The sequence below is a fragment of the Pimephales promelas genome, chromosome 1, assembly GCF_988280905.1.
Source record: "Pimephales promelas chromosome 1, fPimPro1.hap1.1, whole genome shotgun sequence".
Taxonomy (NCBI): domain Eukaryota; kingdom Metazoa; phylum Chordata; class Actinopteri; order Cypriniformes; family Leuciscidae; genus Pimephales; species Pimephales promelas.
This window is the reverse complement of record NC_142769.1, coordinates 40,773,089-40,793,609: the sequence shown is the minus strand read 5'-3', so window position 1 is coordinate 40,793,609 and position 20,521 is coordinate 40,773,089.

Below are 20,521 nucleotides of genomic sequence, written 5' to 3'. Positions count from 1 at the left end.
TGGGCAAGATGGGAATGTCCAGACTTCCTTTATTTGTAAATATGTAAGATTTTTTTTTTCTGCTCCAGGGTGTCTTGACATGTTGATATTTGAATGAGAGAGTACAACATGGATTTTTTTCTATAAAGCTGTCATTCACATGGTCTGTCCAAGGTGGTCTTAATTGTGAGGACTATTTTAGTGGCTCGATCTCATCCCACGTTTTGGTCATGGAATTTTTTTATTTTTATTTTTTTACCTCTGGATATTGTCTCTGAACATTTATCCAGGCTCTCCCTCCTTTACCTTCGTGGTCTCAGATGTACTCTTTGGACCCTCCGAGTCAGCGTCTGGCTCCTGGGTAATAGGTTGCGAGTCGAAGTCTGTCTCTCTTTCCAAAATCTCTGTCATTCTGGGTTTCCACATCTGCCTCTACTGTATCTGTGGTAAATCAGTTTAATCAATTACAGTTCCAATTGCCAACACATATTTTGTGACTTTTTTTTTAGGCTGGTTTTTATCAAAATACTTAGTTTTTTACGATTTCTTACACTCCAAAATGACACTTTTCCCTCTATTTGCAAAACATTACACACAGTGATTTGCAAAACACTAAACACTCGTATATCAGACACAGCAGTATGTCATGAGGTCACTTCCTTGCAATTCCAAAGCACTGGCTATCAAATCACCACACCTGAGCCAATCTGTTAAACACAGCCATAAGCTGCACACACACATGAGTCATGACTAAATTGTAGACACACCAATCAGGTTTAAGCACTAGAAAAATGCAGGAGGTATTTTTTTCAGATTATTTTTTATGTTTGTTGTTGTCATTTACTGAAATTGTAACCTGTACTGAATACAGTATTTTACGTTTGTCTGTTGTTTGCTGAGCTGACTGTTATGCACACTACTGTAGTAGCATGACAACTGGGACATGTTGTGTTGATTCTCCATGTTGACTAATTTATATGGAGAGAAATCAATGATATTTTCCTCGGTGTGCAGCATTGCTCTTGTGTAGTGTTTGTTTGGTGAACTATTGTATAGTTGAACTTTCTCTGTGTACTACATTTACAATTCAATGATACTTTGCTAAAAGTGTTTTAGGTTAGCATCAGCAGTGTGTAACGGGTTCAAAAAGATTGAAGTAATTTGAAATGTGTTTCGTATGGTAACAAAATTGTTTTTATGAAGTTGTGTATAGTTTTGAAAAAAGTGTTCCATTTTGCAAATGATCTGAAGTGTTGTGCTACTTTGGTGTATGATTATGCTAATTGTGTTTTGACAATGCGGGCCCTGTTTTCTAAATTGGGCTTAAGTAATTGAAAAACTGTACATGTATCTTGCATTGTTTTCTGTTGAATTGATTGTAAAAAGTGCTAAATTGAAAGAATAGGCCTATCATACTGTTGTGTTTTGGTGATTAAACCAAATGTTCTAATTAATACTATTACAAGAATCTTGTGTTTGAAACAATGACTATGTGGACTGAAATGTGTAGCCTATTGTCTGTAATAAAAGCATGATATCAGGTTTTGAAAGAATGGCTAGCTCTGTTTGGATTTAATAAGTGCTATCAGTTCGATTTATTTACCAAGACTTGTGAAAATAGTAACAAAGCAAATACAGTTTTTAATAGGCTACTTTTATTATCCTAAACAAATAATAAAAAATATTTCAATAAGCACACTTGACACACTAAATAAAAAAACAACTTTTATTTATTTTAGTATTTCTCTCAGGCCTTTGCGGTCATGGTTCCAGGTGACCCATAACCAGTGGCTTTTTTTTTTGTCTACATTAAATGAATCTATGGCAAGCTGGGACCATATTTCTGAGGAATATTCAGTGTTTATATTAAGAATTTCAGCTTTCTGCAGCTTCTTTATGATGGAATCGATCCTTCCTTCCTTTTGCCAAAGATCTGATCTTACAACTTTCATGCCTTTTTTACACCTCCCCATTCTACTGTGTGAGAGATCCAAGATCCTAGGTCCAGGTTCAGGTCCACTCCCCTACATATTCAATAAAGTCTCACTAAATTCCTGTCCTTTACTCCATCTCACTGACTCAGTCTTTCTGACTATTTCTGACCACATCAGAGATAGTCATACCTTTCAAAAGTTTGTGAAACGGAAGTTGAGATTGTCATTTTTTCCTTGTCGTGACGTATATCCCAGTGAAACGGCTTCTGAAATTAGAAAAAATGTAGGGCAGGGCTTGATTTCATCCTTCGGGAATTGATTGGATTGTTGGAGGTTGGGCGTTGCAAACAATTTGAATGCGATTCTCTGAGAGGTGGTGCACCGATAGCTGCACCTTCATCGGATCTGGCCGCACCCTTTTGCCATTCCACGTGACCGAAAGAGAGAGGGGTCGTTTCAATGGGGGAGAGAAGGGTAATGTATTTGCTTAAAGATTTCAAGGGTACATGAATTTTAAAAAAATAATGAAGTGCACAGATAAATAATTTATAATAAACACTACAATATTACATATAAAACGAAGATTTGTCAAATTTGATTTCATGCTGACTTTAAGAAACATTTTACCCTGTATATTTTGAGATGTTTGAGAAATATTTTACCCTATCTTGTGAAAACATTGCATCTAGTCAAAGATTTAACAACAATCACACAATTGAGGAAAAACAGAACGACTGTAATCAAACAATTCTCTGTAATCCTTAGTTCCTCTAACAAGAACAAGTATTTGATACATTGCTGATTTGGCTGGTTTTCCCACTTACAAAGCATATTGAAGTCTGTAATTTTTATTATAGGGACTCTTCAACTGTGTGACAAAAAAACAAAAATCCAGAAAATCGCACTGTATGATTTTTGTAAGTTATTCATTTACATTTTATTCCACGAGAAGTATTTGATGCATCAGAGAAGCCGACCTTAATATTTGGTACAAAAACGTTTGTTTGCGATACAGACATCATACGTTCCAGTAGTTCTTGACCAGGTTTGCACACATTGCAGGATTCTGGCCCAGACCAGTCCTCCATTCAGACTTTCTTCAGATCCTTCATGTTTCGGGGTTATTGCTTGACTTGCAGTAAAGTGTCATGCCATAAAATTCAAATGAATTACTTAAAAATCACACACAATGTGCAAAATTGTCAGTGTATCAAATACTTTTTCTCCCCACTGTATATGTATACAATTGATGTATACAAATGTATATCACTTCAGGGGCGTTTCGGTGTGCTTGCGCAGATTGAAGGTAAAAACAATATAAATACTGTTCGTTTTCTCTCATAAACCGCTCGTTTCGTGTCTTAGGCCATCAATGTGGACCCCATAAACCTCCATTATATGACTGACAGACAAGAACGGTTTGACCTAAAAATATCAAAATTGAAAATACTGCGGAAACAAAGACACCTACATCTTGGATGCCCTTGAGGGAAGCTAAAACATATCAAAAATCAATTTCAAAGTGAACTATCCCTTTAACTTTTTTTAGGAAAACTTAGTATGTTTGTGGTGCTGTCCATGTATACTGAAGGTCCTACATTATCCTTCCTGCTACTTGAAGTTTCTATCACTTTCAATACATTTCTTGTGGTTAACCAATTTAAAGACTTGAATGTTATTCAGTGACTGGCATATATATTTTATTTAGTTGACTGAAGAAAATGTAAGCAATTTAAAAAATAAAAAATTTAATGACTGAAAGTTATTATGAAGTTTTAACGTTACAGAGCTACCATCAAAATATTCTCAATTCATTCTCATTATTAATGAGCAAAAAGGAGAATAATGTTATGCCTAAACATTCACTCTGAGAATGTGTTTTCAGAACGTTCCCAGAGTTGATTTAGATGCTTCAACTTTGAGGGAATGTGTGTGTGTGTGTGGGCACCTGGTTGTGTCTAAATTGTAAGTAAATGTAAATACGAAGGTTCACATCGCTCTTATCTGAGGCCTGTGGTAACTTTCCATTGTTATGCATACTTTGTACTTTGGGGGTGGGACTCATAAATTAGTTTTGGGAAAGATGGGCACCGCCAGTGTATAGAAGCTGACCACGCAGCGACACGGGTTGGACTTGAATGAGAGCAATATGGAGCTACACAGACAAACATGGCATCCTATGAGACTCTGTGGTCTGAGAGCTACTACATGTGTACTGGTTGTTCTGTCATTATTGATTGTTTTACCACTGACTCCAAAAGGCAGTGATCCTGAGCCTGTGATGATGATCAATGGTACTGCTTCAGTCAACCATACTTTGCGAGTACGAGTAGGGGAAACGGCAAACGATATTCTAGCAAGCTTATCTGAGTCTTGGATGGACCATCCCAACCCTCCTCATCCATATGCTACGAACCTGTGGTGGAGACTAACTAACCATACAGCAAAGAAAAGTGGGTTCCCGAACTGTTACGTGTGCACACAGTTCCCACACAGCACCTCTGGAGAGGACTTGTGGCCGCACCAAGATCACAACACATCGACCTTCATGGCTGTGGTGGCTGTGGCAGCAACTTTGTTTGACGACAACAAAACTATGACTTATTTCCACAACAAGGAATGGAGAGAGATGAAAGTACTAAAAAGACTATTTGGCAAAGTAGCAACTGTTCGGAGCATGCCAACTAATCTCACTTGTTATAGCAGAGTTGCAGGAATTAACCATTTAGGGGAGATACCGAAGAGTAAATGCAACGTAATCTACAAAGAGAACGACAATGTCATTCGAGAGCGCTGTTATAGATGCCTATATGATGGGATGTTGGCGCCTGTTTTGAGGCCGAGACAAGCTTTAGTAGCTTTCCAATACTTGATTGCACACAAAGCCGTACGTGCTGCCTGTGACGCTGCTTGTGTAACTGTGCATGTCCCAGACGAAGATGGCACAGGAGTAGTAGAAAATACCTACTGGCTGTGTGGGTATTCGGTATATTTGTCTCTGCCTAGACAGTGGACCGGAACATGTGCTCTTGTTCAACTGCACGGAGGAGCAATGGTTATACAGCACCAACCACATGAAACTATGAGACGAGAGAAAAGGGGGCTGCTTAACATTGTGCAGGAGAGCCCAGTGCCAAAAAATCATCACATCTGGAACATTGCTGAGCAACTGCTGGCTGTTTTTGTTCCTGGAGGTGTTGCATCAGTAAAGCAAGAGGTACAGGTAACCAGGTATGAACTGATTTCTTTCATAACCACCACAAAGATGGAAGGCAACAATGAGTCACTGAGAGGACTGAGACTCACGGTTTTGCAAAATCGTTTAGTTTTAGACCTGCTGGTGGCGTCATATGGTGGAGTTTGTGTGATGGTGGGAGAAACTTGCTGCACATACATTCCAGATGATGATGCAAACGGCCATATCATTGAAGAAGGGATAAAGAATTTGACCCTCATGGCGAAGACTCTGACAGATTGGGAAACTAACACAACGCCTTTTGGATGGGGATGGTTTAAAGGATTTTTTACTAATTGGACAAATGTGATCATAATGATCATTTCGATAGCTTGTTCAGTCTTGTTGATCTTGTGTTTGTGGCCATGTATAATGCAATTGATAAAAAATGCTGTGTCATCTACGTTCCAACACCAAGCGCATACTTTTCCTGTCTTGAATCAAAGACCACCATTTGTTCCCAAGCCTGGGAATTATTACACTGTACATGTTTCCAGCGATAGTAGCACTCAAGGTAACTTCGAAACTGATCCCAGTGATAGTGGGAGTGAAGATGACACTGAAACTTAATTACCTATAGCGTGACAAGGTAATGATTAGAAGGATAGTAGCAGATGTTATCTGTAGACAACTGTCATAAAAGCTAGAAAGGATTTAAATCAGCTTGCTTAAATGTAAGAGATGTCTATGTCTCGGAAAAAAAAAATGCTAATTGCTTTGTTGCCTGAAAAATGATGGTGTGTTTTGAATCAATGTAAATTAACGAATTACTAATTGTGCCTGGAAAAATAAAATGACAAATAATGACTTTTCAGTTGATTTTTTTTTATTGTTATGAAAATGTAGAGAAATAGTATGTTCTATTCTGTTCCATAAAAAAAAAACCTTTCAGCAAAAATAATAATAATGTAAAGGCAAAGCCACATGCCTTTTCTGGGAGCTGCTGCTTGTGAATTAGCTACAGTATTTTTTTCCTAAAATTATGTACTGTACATAAAGTACACTAAAGCAGCCTAGGTGAATACGCAGCATATCACACCTAAAACTAACTAACTTTACCCCGCTTGGCAACTTGGCAAAAAACTTGACTTTGTTCGTAGTGCTGTTCTGTTTGGCCTACTGAAGGTCCTGCATGATCCTTCCTGCAACTTGGGTAAAGTCCTCCATTCAATCTAAAACGTTTCGGAGAGCACGTTCATCTGCCAGTCGTCGGTCTTTTAATGCGGATACTCTCCACGTGTTTGCAGTTTGAATGTAACGATACATTTAAAAGGTAATGGCTAAACATATCTTTACAAATGTTCACAATGCTGCTGCAGATGTAATATAATGTGGACGTTTCCGTCAGGTTAGATACTGATAATTAATCACTCAAACCTCTTTATCTAAACCGCTCTACATAACCGCGGGACTCGCGCGTCCTCCGTGTCTGTAGTTTCTTAACACTTTTCACGCGTGTTTGTAGTTCTAACCGAATCCTTGTCCAACGTGCAATGGGCAATATCAGCCGTTAGAGTGTGCATCGATCTACACTTCGCACTCTAGTAGACCATACGGGTATCTTTGAAACATTAATTTCAACATACTACGATTTTGAATGTACTAATTCTATTTTCTAATTTAGTATGGATAGTATGTGAATTGGGACACAGCACAACTTTACCTAAGTCAACTAGGCTAAAGTTAAAAAGGCTTTACCTCCACTGCTCCCCCTTTCTCTCCTTCGTTCTCTCTTGGTGACTCACTATGATGACCGAATATTAAATAGGAAAATTAATGCAAGCAAGTGAAAAACAAAGATACCAGTGGTGCGTCTTGCACCTATTTTCTTTGAGGGGGTACCTGAGGCGGTCCTGGCTCACATAGTGCCATAGGCAATATGACACATGACCAAATAAAGAAAACAACTTTTATCTACTTATTAGTTAATTATGTACGCATAAGACATGTTAGTAGTCATTTTTAAAATAATGCAGAACCAAGGTAGCTATACATATGTAGTGAAGGTAGCCTATGTATCGGGGGCGGTTCCTCTGAGGAGGCAAGGGAAGCAGTGCTCCCTAAAATATACAAAATGCAAATATTACAAGATGTAACATTTAAAAATGTAAAAATTATTAGTTTTTCTAAAATAACTTAATAAATAACTAACTAAATAAATTAATAATTCCTTTTTAATTCTTTATAAATAAATCTTTCTATTTTACTTATTACTACTGAAGCTGCCAGTTTGCTAAATTTCAAATCATTATCTAAACAGCAAGCACAAACTATGAAAAAGTGGCAGCCCTTCCCAATTCGCTCACTCGTTGTCGTTCACTCCCTCAATTAAACTATATCAGTGGACTAATATAGGGAATGAGGATATAGGGGGGTGATTTCAGACATAGCCATAGACTGTAAAAAAGTTGGGAAGACTAATTAAATAGTAAGCCAACAACTCAGCAGATATCACAAACTTGAAATGGCCTGAATACATGATGACTTTGGGGGTTTAGTGAGCAATTAGCTTAAATTAAAGGTAGGCTACTTCGTGCCTGTGACAAGTGTTTATAGAGTTTGACTGATGATCCGAAAATATATATAAAATATATTGTTTAAATTGATACACCAACCCCCCATTGATTTCAGGACACAAACCTAGAAGTTCTTATTATAATGATACAGCAGACTTATCAAAAGTTTTTGATTTTCTACTTGATACTTGAAGCAAAGGTTAGGGGGTATGGGAAGTCTGACAGTGATGTCGCATAGTTCCTGCTCTGTCTCTTTTATAAGCATTCATATTTACTCCCCTGACTTTATTTTTTTCTGTATTATTTGACATTTGATGTAATTGATCTATAATTGTGTAGTGTGTACAGGGCTTAATAAAACAATGACGGGCTGCATGATTTAGAAAGATTACTGTAATTATACAAGTAACCAAGGGAATGATTTTGAAAACACACAATTATGAGTTAGACAATTGATCATTATGAAAAATACAATTAGTCAGTTTAATGGCGTTGATGAAGGATGAAAATAATGGGGGAAAACCAAAATGAGGCAGATATATGCAACTCCAATAATTGGATACTTGTTGTGCATTATTTAAAACATTATGCACACTCACTCTAAGTGTCCCTTTTTTTTCTCCAACTCTCCTTCTCTATTTCCATTTGCACATTTTTTGACAAGGGTGGCGAGGTCGTTCCTTACCTGGCAGTTTCAGTGAATCTCTGTCTTTCTGATACAAGTAAACATGACATGGAAGGTGTGCAATCCTTAGAGGAAATGAGAGAGTGGCTCCTTTTGAGCACTTAGCTGGGTAGAGAATAATGCAAATATTAAATATTAAACATAATAAATAAAATAAACTTACCACTAACTCATTTTGTGGAAGACTTCTTGTGTCTTACACGATCCAGAGCTGGTCGGGGCAGCAGAGCGGCTGATGCTGTTGTTTTTGTTTCAGAAGACATTTCTCCATTTTTTTGCAAGCAATATATACTGTAGTAGATATTTTAGTGCCTTATTCGTTTTGACAGGCTCTTCAAAATGTCCTTGTCTGCTGTTTTTCAAGTTTACAGCTCATGATAGTTATTTAAAGGTTATTGAACCTGTGCTGTCATCGTGTTGTTCTTTATAGTTGAAAACGTTTTTTTAGATCATTAAAATGTTCTTCACACTAGGAAAACCCCCTGGTTCTTGTAAGAACTGTTCAATTAAAGGTTCTTTTGGGAACCCAAAATTAGGATTAATTGAGATTGATGAGTTGGGGTGGAGGAGGGATGCTGGAAAACTGCTGTGGAAGGGAAGTTGATTGGTTAGATTATCTAAACGTGCTCCTCCAAAACTTTTCTATGGCATTGCTGTAAAAAACCCTTTAGGAATGTTTGTTTTTAAGAGTGCAGAGTGATTGTCCCATAGCATTTATTGGTCAAAATTCAAAGATGGAAGTTAACACATACAAAAGGTGAACTTCATCTTTTAGCCATTTAGATTTAGCGGTCATGAACTGGCTTTTTAAATTCTATTATAGGCCTATTGTTGTCTGAGGTCAACTTATGACGTTCACTTGGTTTTTACATTAAAAAACATCAAAATAAATAAGTAATAGGCTATTTTCTGCCCTAGTTTTGAGCCTAGCTCAAAAACGTTCGGTTTTTATGGGCGTCTCGCATTGAAGATTTGGAAGTAAACAGTTTTGCATATTATAATGAGTTTCAACTCACTCATCGGTGCAGAGGAGGAAATTGTTTTGAAAACGTCCAATGTTAACCGGAATGATTCGCCCATACATGTTCGACCCGGAGTCCGTGTGTTGCATTCCTGTCAGATCCAATATAGAAGGCACAGCATCGTTTTCAAAAGCTCAAGGAAAATTTGATTTATCAGTTTATCACCCCTTAAAATTTAGATTTTAAAGTCTGTCTCTGTGCAAAATCTCCTTTATGGAGCTAGAATCAAAGCATCTGTTTTGCTCTTGGAATAAGCAAGCAGTCAGTGAGTCAGAGCTCAAGTGCAGAGCTACGAGTAAAAGACTTTGAATGACACTCAAGGTCAAATCCCGTGGGGTGGGGTCATCGCCCTCTCATATACCACACATACACACACTTATACTCAGAGCAGGACAGCCTTAATGTGGCCCGATTAGCCCTGGTTTTCGTTCCCCCTTTTCAAAACTCTTTCATTAATGCATGTCTCGGGTGGCCCTGAATAAAAGTGGAATTATTTAAAATATTTCACCCTGGGGAATGAGAGAGCATGAAAGCAGAAGGAACGCTGTTAAACAGAACTGAGGCCACAGGGTGGTGTTCTGCATGTTTCTTTTGTTAAAGGTAAAAGAGACGGATGGATAAAAATACTTCACTCATTCAATCTCAAACACTCTCAAACGCTTCAGGGTTCAGTCGTCGTATTAAGATTTAAGATTAGAATTATGATGAGCCACTGATGTATTTTAAAGGATATAGTACCAGGGTGATGATTTAGCAACTTAACTTTGGACAATATCTATAAATGTAAAATGCAACTGGGTTTGCTTTTAATAAGACGTTTTGTAAATTTTGAGCATCAGTTCAGAATAACCTAATCTCCAGACTCTAGCATTCTTTTAGATATGAGCTTTTTTTTGATAATTGACTTGAAGATGAATATGAATATATCTGCATATTAATATCAAAATTTCTTGGATATTTTTAGGCATGTATTTTTGTCAAATTCTTGTGATATATATAGTTTAAAATGGATGACTTCCACTTTTTCCAAAATGCACTGATGTGCTTTTTGAAATATATTTTCGAGAAATATTTTTAGCATCAATTCGGTGTCTGTATTGCTAAGCAGGATAATTAACCTCAGACTTTAAACTCCAAATAAATTTTATATCCATGGTCCACGGATGCAAATCCTCACTTGATTTCTTTCTGTTAGTTCAAAGTCAAGCAGCAAGAAATTCATCCACTGTCATCGATAGGACTTATGTTATATATATTTGTGGTTTTATTTCCCAATTTCTCCTTTTCTCCTTATTTATTAATTCAATTAAATCCCCAATGGTAAAACACATCTGTATGATGTGTATCTAAGCCGGCATACTGTCCAAAATGTAGACGAGCATTTCAAGAAGTCAGACAGGAAGCTGTACATTCGTTATACCAAATAGACATTCAGATGATATATTCAGACAAAAACAACCATAATCAAAAAGTGAACTGCTGCCAGTCAGATTTCACTTTTCAGTCCTTCATGACATGAGTATCCAAACATTTTTCTAATCTCTTTGTGTCTGTAACTGCAAAATAAGCTCTGTAAGGGAGCACTGTTTAAAGTTTAAAGCAATTAAATACATATTTGACTTTTTCTGAAGTTTTTTTGAGTTTCTGAAATTGACCCAAGTCTTATTTACTTTACACTATACTATTGATGTTGTATAACTTTTGTATATATTTTTTTTTTCAGAGAATATTGCCTATAACCCTATTATGGTCACTTTCCATCACTCATACTTTTAGTTCATTGTACGGTAGTTTAACAGTTTCATGTAAGAGGTTTTACTCTGCATGGTTGCCTTAAACAACAGGACAAAAAAAAAATGGTGATTAAACATGTTGCTTTGAAAGCTTGTGCCTCTTTAGTGTTTCTGGATAAATCTATTTCTAAAGCTAAGAAAACCATTCACTTTTAAACTCTTAATGGGGATGCTTTCATTGCATGTTCAGAAGTTTTGGTAAGATACTTTTGCGGAAAACTTTGACACAGCACCTAGTTACACTTAAGTATAATTTCTCTGTGTTTTTGCACCCCCGTTGCTTTTGTAACCACTGAATCTATGCATAGCTAAGCTTACCCCACAATAAGTTTTTTTGGAGATTTTTTTTTTTTTTGAGCATTTGAATAAAGAACAGTGTGAATGTTGAATCCTTGCCTGCATGCAGGGCTCATTATCTCTGCCGGCTTCTGATAATTTTTTATTTTTGTTAGTTTGTCTTAAAAACCCCTGGTTTAGGCAACGTCTAATTTCACAGAGAAAACATTTGATCCTGTTGTTCCTGCAAATAACTTGAAGTTTACTATAAGAATAGAAGTTTTGCTTTATTGAATTCCCTCAAGTTAAGCAGAAATGGTGTGGTGGGTCATCATGATGCAAAATTGACCAATGCTTCAAGAGGCATACCTTCCTCTTGTCCTTTTCTACTAATTTTAGGATGAACTCTCTGTCATACAGAGATCATGATGAATTGGAATTAGGAATGAGGTCTTACCCTTTTAAAATATTCTATTAGCTGGATCAGGTCTTTTTTTCAGTCATTTGAGAGTAAGAGTGCTTTTTAATTTCAGAGATTATATTCCTGTAGATCTCGGTCTTTCCCAACTTGAATGGATAGAAGTTGCACTTACATGGCTGGAAATATGGCATTTAGCAGATACCAATTTGATTTTACTGCAGTGTTAACATTTTGAGAGCTTCATTTTTGGATTGGAGAAAATTTGTATGACATCATGAACAATTCAAACCATTTACAATAATTAGATGGTTCTGATTGCTGTGTTAATTGTTTTTAGAACAGTGACCTTAGTTTGGAGAAATGTGTAAATTCTAGGGCTGTCAAATGATTAATCGCGATTAATCGCATCCAAAATAAAAGTTTATGTTTACATAATATATGTGGGTGCACTCTGTATAATTATTTTATATATAAATACACACACATGCTTGTATATATTTAAGAAATATTTTCATGTATATACTGTATATAGATTTATACATAATTTATATTTTATATAAATATAAATATTTTATATATAAATAATATTTTTTTCTTAAATTTACATGCATGTGTGTGTATTTATATATATACAAAATAATTAAACAAAGTGCACCAACATATATTATGTAAACACAAACTTTTATTTTGGATGCGATTAATCGTGATTAATCGTTTGACAGCCCTAGTAAATTCAGTTAAATGGTTTTCCATTAAAGGGAATAATCTATGTGCAAATGCACTGAACAAGAAAATGAATCCATCTCAAATTACATTTTTAAAACATTATACTTACTGAAATGTAAATTAAAATAGAAAGGTCACTTATTGAGATTAACGTTCTCTCAAAACCACAAATATGCAACATATTGAATTTGATCAGATCAAACTATAACTAACCAAACAGGGCCTTTTATACAGTACCATGTTATAGAGGATATGACTGGATAATAATAGCAATCTGGCAGTGTCAGACTGTGTGTAAACAGACAAACATGCTAGATAAACCACCGTCGCAGACAAACTGTAGTCAGGGGGAATTACCAGATGAATTTATCACTGTGACTATTCCAGAGCCACAATATTACAAGGAATTATTACCACTTTATCTTCATCAGCACCAAAGTCGGCCATGAATGTCAAAGCCAGTTGCAAAGCAATTTCGGAGAGAATGATGCACATTCCCTCTGGATATTTGCCTTGTCATGGTTAATAAGGACACTTTTTATTCACACTTCCCCACCACCATTATTAATAAGAATGACCTTGACCTCATTAAGAGCTAATCTCACTGATAGTGAACATTTTGAGGTTGCGTGACTTAGTCTATTTTTCCACATTAGCACTTCATTCATGTGTAAACGTCTCCCCATCCTTCTAGTCATCCGCTGACCACACTCGCACACCCTGCGGGTGTTGCTTGTGCAGATGGGGTATGACCAACGTGAAGATGCTCCTTAAAATAGCACTTTGTGTTTACGGAGATCAGCGGCAAATAGCAGATAAGAGAGCAGCGTGTCTTATGGGTATAGCCCCTGTGCTTGTGGAGCAACCAGTACACTGACCTCAAATCTGTGTTAAAGGATCACTTTCAGATACATTTCAGTGTATGTCAATGTTGCTGACCTTCTACGACCCGTCCGATGCCCGGGGGGGTTTACAGTGTCTGCCTATGAAAAGCGTGGCCTTCTTGAATGTCATCATTGACAGCATCTTTACTTGGCTCTGATTGACTGAGGAAATGTGTTCCATGGGTGGACGACGCTGACCTGATGTAGCCATTTTGGTTTAACAAATTTCTAGTAAAGTTTGATTATTTTGAGTTATATCTACATTACTAAAGTGGCATAGCATATTGAAAAGGATGCTCGCTGGATGGTCAGTGCAATTTCTTTAACTTTTCAACACAACACAACCTTGAAATAAGGTTATGGATTTTGCTGGCCAACTTGTACTGGCATTTAACTGCCTGGATAGATATTTTGTTGCAATTGCAAAATGTGCTTTTTGATAATCTTAGTAGCATTAGTATGAATGAGTTGAAAATTACAAACCAGTCAGTTGTGTCTTGTCATGTGTGTGCTATCAATTTCCAGCAAAATTGTTTATGAATTCATTGAGGGATGCCTGCATATATCATATAGTATTGGTTGATATTGAATATTTTATTGCATTCTTACATTCCATATCCATTTTCCATACTCTACATTATAAGTATACATTATAAGTGCTCACAACAGAATAAAAAGTTTGGTCCCACTTTATATTAAGTGGCTTTACGTACTATGTACTTACATTGAACAATAAGTACAATGTATTATTGTGTTCCTGTTGTATTGTAAAACACTTTTGCTGCTATTGAGGTGTGATACGGGTAAGGTTAGGGACAGGTGTGGTGGTATGGGTCGGTTTAAGGGTAGGTTAAGGTGTGAGGGGAGGGTCAACTGTGTAATTACAAATGTAATTACATAAAGTAATTATAGCTGTAATTACATGCTGGTATTTTTAAAATATAAGTACAATGTAAAAACACGTATGTACACAATAAGTCCATTGTATCAAATTATTAATTTCAATGTAAGTATATAGTACTTAAAGCCACTTAATATAAAGTGGGACCAAAAGTTTAAATATTTCAAAATAGGATGGACTCTTATTTTGATATTCTGTACAGTTTCCTTTTGTTTCTTTTTCAACTGCTCTGTTTAGCTTCGGTTAATAAGGTTAATATCATGTCCCTGTTTTTTCTATGGTTAATTATCAGTAATTATCAGCTGTATTTTATTTAGTTCCTTTGTTATCCCCTGCGTTTATTCTCTCTGTTCAGTTCAGTCCTCTTTCTGTTGTTGACTTAATGTAAAGTCTTTACTCCTGCGTGTATTATTAAAGAAATAGTTCCAAAATTAAAATTCTGTCATCATTTACTCACCCTCAAGTTGTTTCAAACCTGTATTACTTTCTTTCTTCTGCTGAACACTAAGGAAGATATTTTGAAGAATGTCGGTAACCGGACAGTTGATATAAAGTAGCCTTCCATAGTAGAAAAAAATGGAAGAAAGTGAAATACTGTGTAAGTCAATGGGGTCCATCCAATGTATGGTTACTGACATTCTTCAAAATATCTTCCTTTATGTTCAGCAGAAGAGAGAAATACGTACAGGTTTGAAACAACTTGAGGTTGCGGTTGAGAGTTTTATTACACTCTAAAAGCTGGGTTGTTTTAACCCAATTTTGGGTCAAATATGGACAAACTCGAACATTGGGTTAAAAATGTCATTTTAAAATGTAACCCAATGGCTAGGTTTGTCCATATTTGTCCTACCATTTTGACCTATTGGGTTAAAACAACCCATAATTTTTTAAAGAGTAATAATAAAAAAGTGTGAAATGCTAGGCTATATGAATTTATTGTTTATTTTGATATTTTTTTAATTACTTTAATAAATATTATACAAAACATAATTAGTAAAAGCAAACATTGAAAATAAGAAATCTATATTTTTTTTAGGGAAGTTAAAATGTCGGAAGGGCAAATAGAAAATTGAAATATTGGCCTTAATAGGCAAGCTAAATAGAAAAGAAAAACATTACTGTTGAGCCTTTGGGAATTAAATGTTTACCTAGGGCACATTTCAAAGAAACTTTAAGGCTAGCTTTAGGGCTGTTTCCTTACCTTTGAACTAAGATTAAATTCCGTTCCCTATAAACCTCAGCCATAAACGGCTATATTCCACTTCTTAAATGATTCATGATCGCCAGCTATAGGGACTAGAAAGGGATTTCGACTGCCTTCTTCATCAAAATATCATTTTAGCAGAGGCTGACATTTGGTTAAAGATTTAGTTTAGTCAACATGTATTAACTGTGGCTGTTGCTTAAGGGGTTAACAGGGCATGCTGACAGTATGGCCGTTTTCAGCTTTGGGGCAGATCTTGAAAATGGAGTGTGAGCAGCCGCATGCCCAGTTTCAAAATATCCATTACTGTTCTGTCTCCTAGCCACGGCAACGGAGATATATCGGACCCTTCATCCCATGGGTCATCAGACCGAACTATGACTGCAGTTGTAGAAGCTAATGGAGTGTGTCTATCTATTTTTCATCTAGCTCTTGCTTCTGACTATATGGACTGTATTGAACATCACTCTTGTCTGCCTTTAAAGAGCTAACCAAAAATATCCCGTTTTGGCTTTGTTTTTTAAAAAGTGCAACTGTGCTCACTGATTCGTGTCCTGTGTCAGGGTCAAACATTTTTGCATATAAAAAGTCTGGAATCGATCAGCCATGTGCTTTAGAAGAAAGATCAAGGATATTTTTGGCAAGATACAGATTGAATTTAGGTGCTTTTTTTTTTTCTAACCTTGACTATTCAAAGGCTAAACCATATAGTAATCTCACATTACATTGAAACTGAAAGTGTGAAACTTTCCCAGCAGTCAGCTGAACAGGGGGGCCAAATTTGGTCTTGCATCAGTTTTCCAGTCATCAGTGTTGTAAACCTTGGCCTTGATCCAAAAATGGGATTTTCTGTAATTAATGTAATCTGACGAGCATTAATTTGGCTTAGAGTGATATTTGAGCACTGTGTGTGTCTGCATATTGCCTCTGTTGAACTGTCTCTGGTGACATGATCACTCATACAGATGCACATATATCAGGTCTTGGATATATACAATAATATATTGTATATATCCAAGATATATACAATAATATACAATAATATATATATATATATATATATATATACATATATATACATATAGGCCTATATACAATAATAAATATTTATATATATAAATATTCAATACAAATGTTTATTTTTTTCAAATCTCTTATGCTCACTAGGACTACATTTATTTGATAAAAAAATACATAGAACAATAATATTGTGGAATATTATTAGAATTTATACGTTTTCTATTTTAATATATTTTAAAATGTAACTTATTCCTGTGATGGCAAAGCTGAATTTTCAGCATCATTACTCCAGTCTTCAGTGTCGCATGAAATCACATGAAATTATTCTAATATGCTGATTTGCTACTCAAGATTTCATTTCGCGTTATTATCAATGTTGAAAACGTTTGTTACTTAATATTTCAGGAGGATTATTTGACAAAAATCTTAAACAGTATCTATTTTAAATAAAAAAAACACTGACCCCAAACTTTTGATGGTAGTGCATTAAATGGATAGTTCACCCTTATATCGATGCATGTACGAGGAGATCGTATTCCTGTTTGTTTTGAAGTTGTGTCCCCCTTAACTTATAACCTCCCTCTTTCTTCCTAAATAATATTGGAATGTTTCTCGGCAATAAATTATTTTTGGCTTTAAACATGATTTGGGTTGATTGATAATTCACAACATCTGTGAATTTTAATTATTTTGACTGAAGGAATAATGAGTGTGTATGATCCCTATACCCAGCGTTGTGTATTAATCTTATTGCTCTTTTTTTGGAGCACAGATAGTGAATGTAATGAATTTTTGTAGTTTTTTTTGTCCCCAAATCACAGCACAGTAAATTCAATATGGTAAAGTGAACAGTACATCAAGTGGCGAGATTTTTGATCCAGAACCTGCTTTGCTTCGTTTAATAATGCAATTGATCTTGATAGTTCTGACTGTAGATAATGTGTGATTTCCAACAGATTCTGTCATCTATAATTATCTCAAGAAACTTATTTTTAGGAACTCTATCAATTATAACCCCACCTATTTGTATGTTCACGTGAATGTTTATATTACATATTACATAATTAGATAAGATAGCCTATTTGATAAGTGTCATTTAAATTAAAAATATAAAAAAATAACATGATATATATATTAGTTGGTGATTGGAACCCATAGCGTGATCATATACTTTAACAATGATGCCAGGATGGGGAAAAATGGATGCTGCATTAATTGTGTTAATTATTTTTAATATGTTAAGAAATTATTCTTTTTACACCCCTAATATATTTTTGAAACCCTTTTTAGATATTTAAATATTGAATCATATAATCTGTAATCAGTCCTAACATACACAGCCATACAAACACAGCTTTCTGTTTTTCCATCTCTTTATCTGTTCTTCTCTCTTTTCTTTCTCTTTTTCTTCACCAGCTGTCAAGAGACAGTGACACTAAGTGGTTATAAAATATCATTAAACCTGAAGTTTCCCTTATTGAGGGCTTTAGGGCCTGAAAAACATGTTGTTCCACCACTGGGAGGTCCATAACCAAAATAAAGCCACGAATGTGCATGTGCAATTTCTCTGTATGTGAGTCAATTTAAAATTCTAGCAAAGAGCAAATTTCACTCTCTACCCACTGAGAAAGTCCTCCATTTGGAAGCAGAGTAATCTGGAGCAATGTCATTACAGATGTTTAACACCGCCCCCATGCTAGTTGATGTTTCAACTATAGGGTCAGAAATGTAAAAATACAAATAAAAATTACATAAGTGTTACTCTTTTTCCCTTCTGCCCTTAATTCTAGACATGCTGTTCCTCAGACAGGACAGATGGTACGGCATATTAAGAAGAAAAGGAAGTTTTAAACACCCAAACATCACATTTTATTTAATTTTTTTCTGTGATTTGCTTACAGGTCATCTGGTTGTAGTGCCTTCTCAATGGAGGGAGAGACAGAAAATGAGAGTCTATGAAAGGCATACTAGCTGATTTATTCTAAACCTGCTGCTTAGTTGTACCAAAGAAAGCAGATTTGGTTATGACGCATACATAACACCATAACTATTTCATCTCTTTTATAGTTTGATCATTTGGTAACACTTTACTTGAAGGGGTGTGCATAAGACTAACATGACACATTCATAATCATGATATGTTATTAATATGAAGGAAGTTTTATGCATGTTTGTGACAACTGTCATTAAGTGTCATTCACTCAGTTATGACATTATTAATACAAATATGACATTGTTTGAGATGTCTTTGTTATGACACCTTGACATAAAACAATAAATCATAACCTGTCAGTGTCTTTGTCATGACAACTTGACATTACTAAGACAACGCAACCTGTCATAAACATGACATAGCAGATTAATTATCAAACTTAAGAAACCACCTAGCTTTATTGGTTAACATTACATTAAACTGTCAGGTGGTTGGTTTTGACATTGGCTGTCATGAAGCCATTATAACTTTTTAATGACAAATTCAATTAGTACCACTGTAGTTGCAGGTCACGAAAGATATTCAAGACACAGTTATAATGGACTCATGACAGCCAATGTCAAAACCAACCATGACAGTTTAACTTAATTTTATGTCAAGTTGTCATGACAAAGACACTGACAAGTTATGATGTTATGGTTTATGTCAAGATGTCATAACAAAGACATCTCAAACAATGTCATATTTGCATTCAAAATGTCATTATTGAACGAAAGACACTAAATGACAATTGTCATAAACATGCATAAACCTTACTTCGAAACCATGCCAGTCATGCCAGTCCTATGCACACCCATTCAAGTAAAGTTTTACCGATCATTTTATAATCATCTTTGCCCTTGAGCTGCCAGCATTCCCTCTGCTAATAAACAGTGTTGTGATGCATATGCACCTCTGCAGATCTGACTCATACATACGGTATATTACCAACAGAATTCACATAGTTTTATACTGTCATAGCCAATACACTCAGACTTGAAAATGTACTTTGAATTCACTCTGAATTCTTGATTTCTAACGTCACTTTCTGAGCCACTCTGTAAATTATTTTGAACAAATTGGTCTTTTTTTAATGGTGCATGAAATCAGTTCCCTATTAAGTTCACTCAGGTGTTAAAGCAGAATAACCAGCAGTGGGGTTTATCATGTTAACATATAAACATGTTCCACAAAGTGTTTAAGTGTCAAACAATACATTTCTTGCTTCATATTTTGAATCCTAACAACATTAATTTTGCTTGTTATGTCTTTTAAAATAAATGGCAATTTTTGGGTATTTTTTTAAATGCAAAGACAATTTAATTGTGGCTTAACTGTCCAAATATTTGTATTTTTTAGAAGCCGAAACAATATTTTTTTGGAAGCAAAGGTGTTTGGATTGAATAATAACATGCCTGTCCCTTTACACTGAGTGCAAATAGCCATGTGCGATTGAGTGTTTTCATTCAGAGCTGAGAGAGGAATAAAGCTGCAAAGCTTTTTACTCTGAATCCCGTTTTTAAACATCTTTGGGAAATATATGACAGAAGGACTACACTATGTCATGCAGGGAAAAAAGAGTTGCACAATGTTCACATTTCGCACAATCTTGGGGAAAAAACAGCAGACGCAGATAAACATGCGCACATAACACACACACTTGCTTCGTGACATAATACATACATATTTGCCTTGGACAGAGAAAGAAGCCCTCAAGGTTGCAGCAATGGTAACGCAATAACAACTGAAATGTCAGGCATCATTCCATCTGTAAAGGCATTGGAAGTTAAATACATAAACAAAATTGACGAGCACATTTTGTTTTGTTGATGTATTCCTATTGAAACATGAAGCTGGGAAAGGACATGCTGTGTCCCAATTCACTTTCTACTATGCCCTATAAAGTACACTCTTTTTGTGTAGCAAAAGTGTTGGCAAGCTTTGGGATGCAAA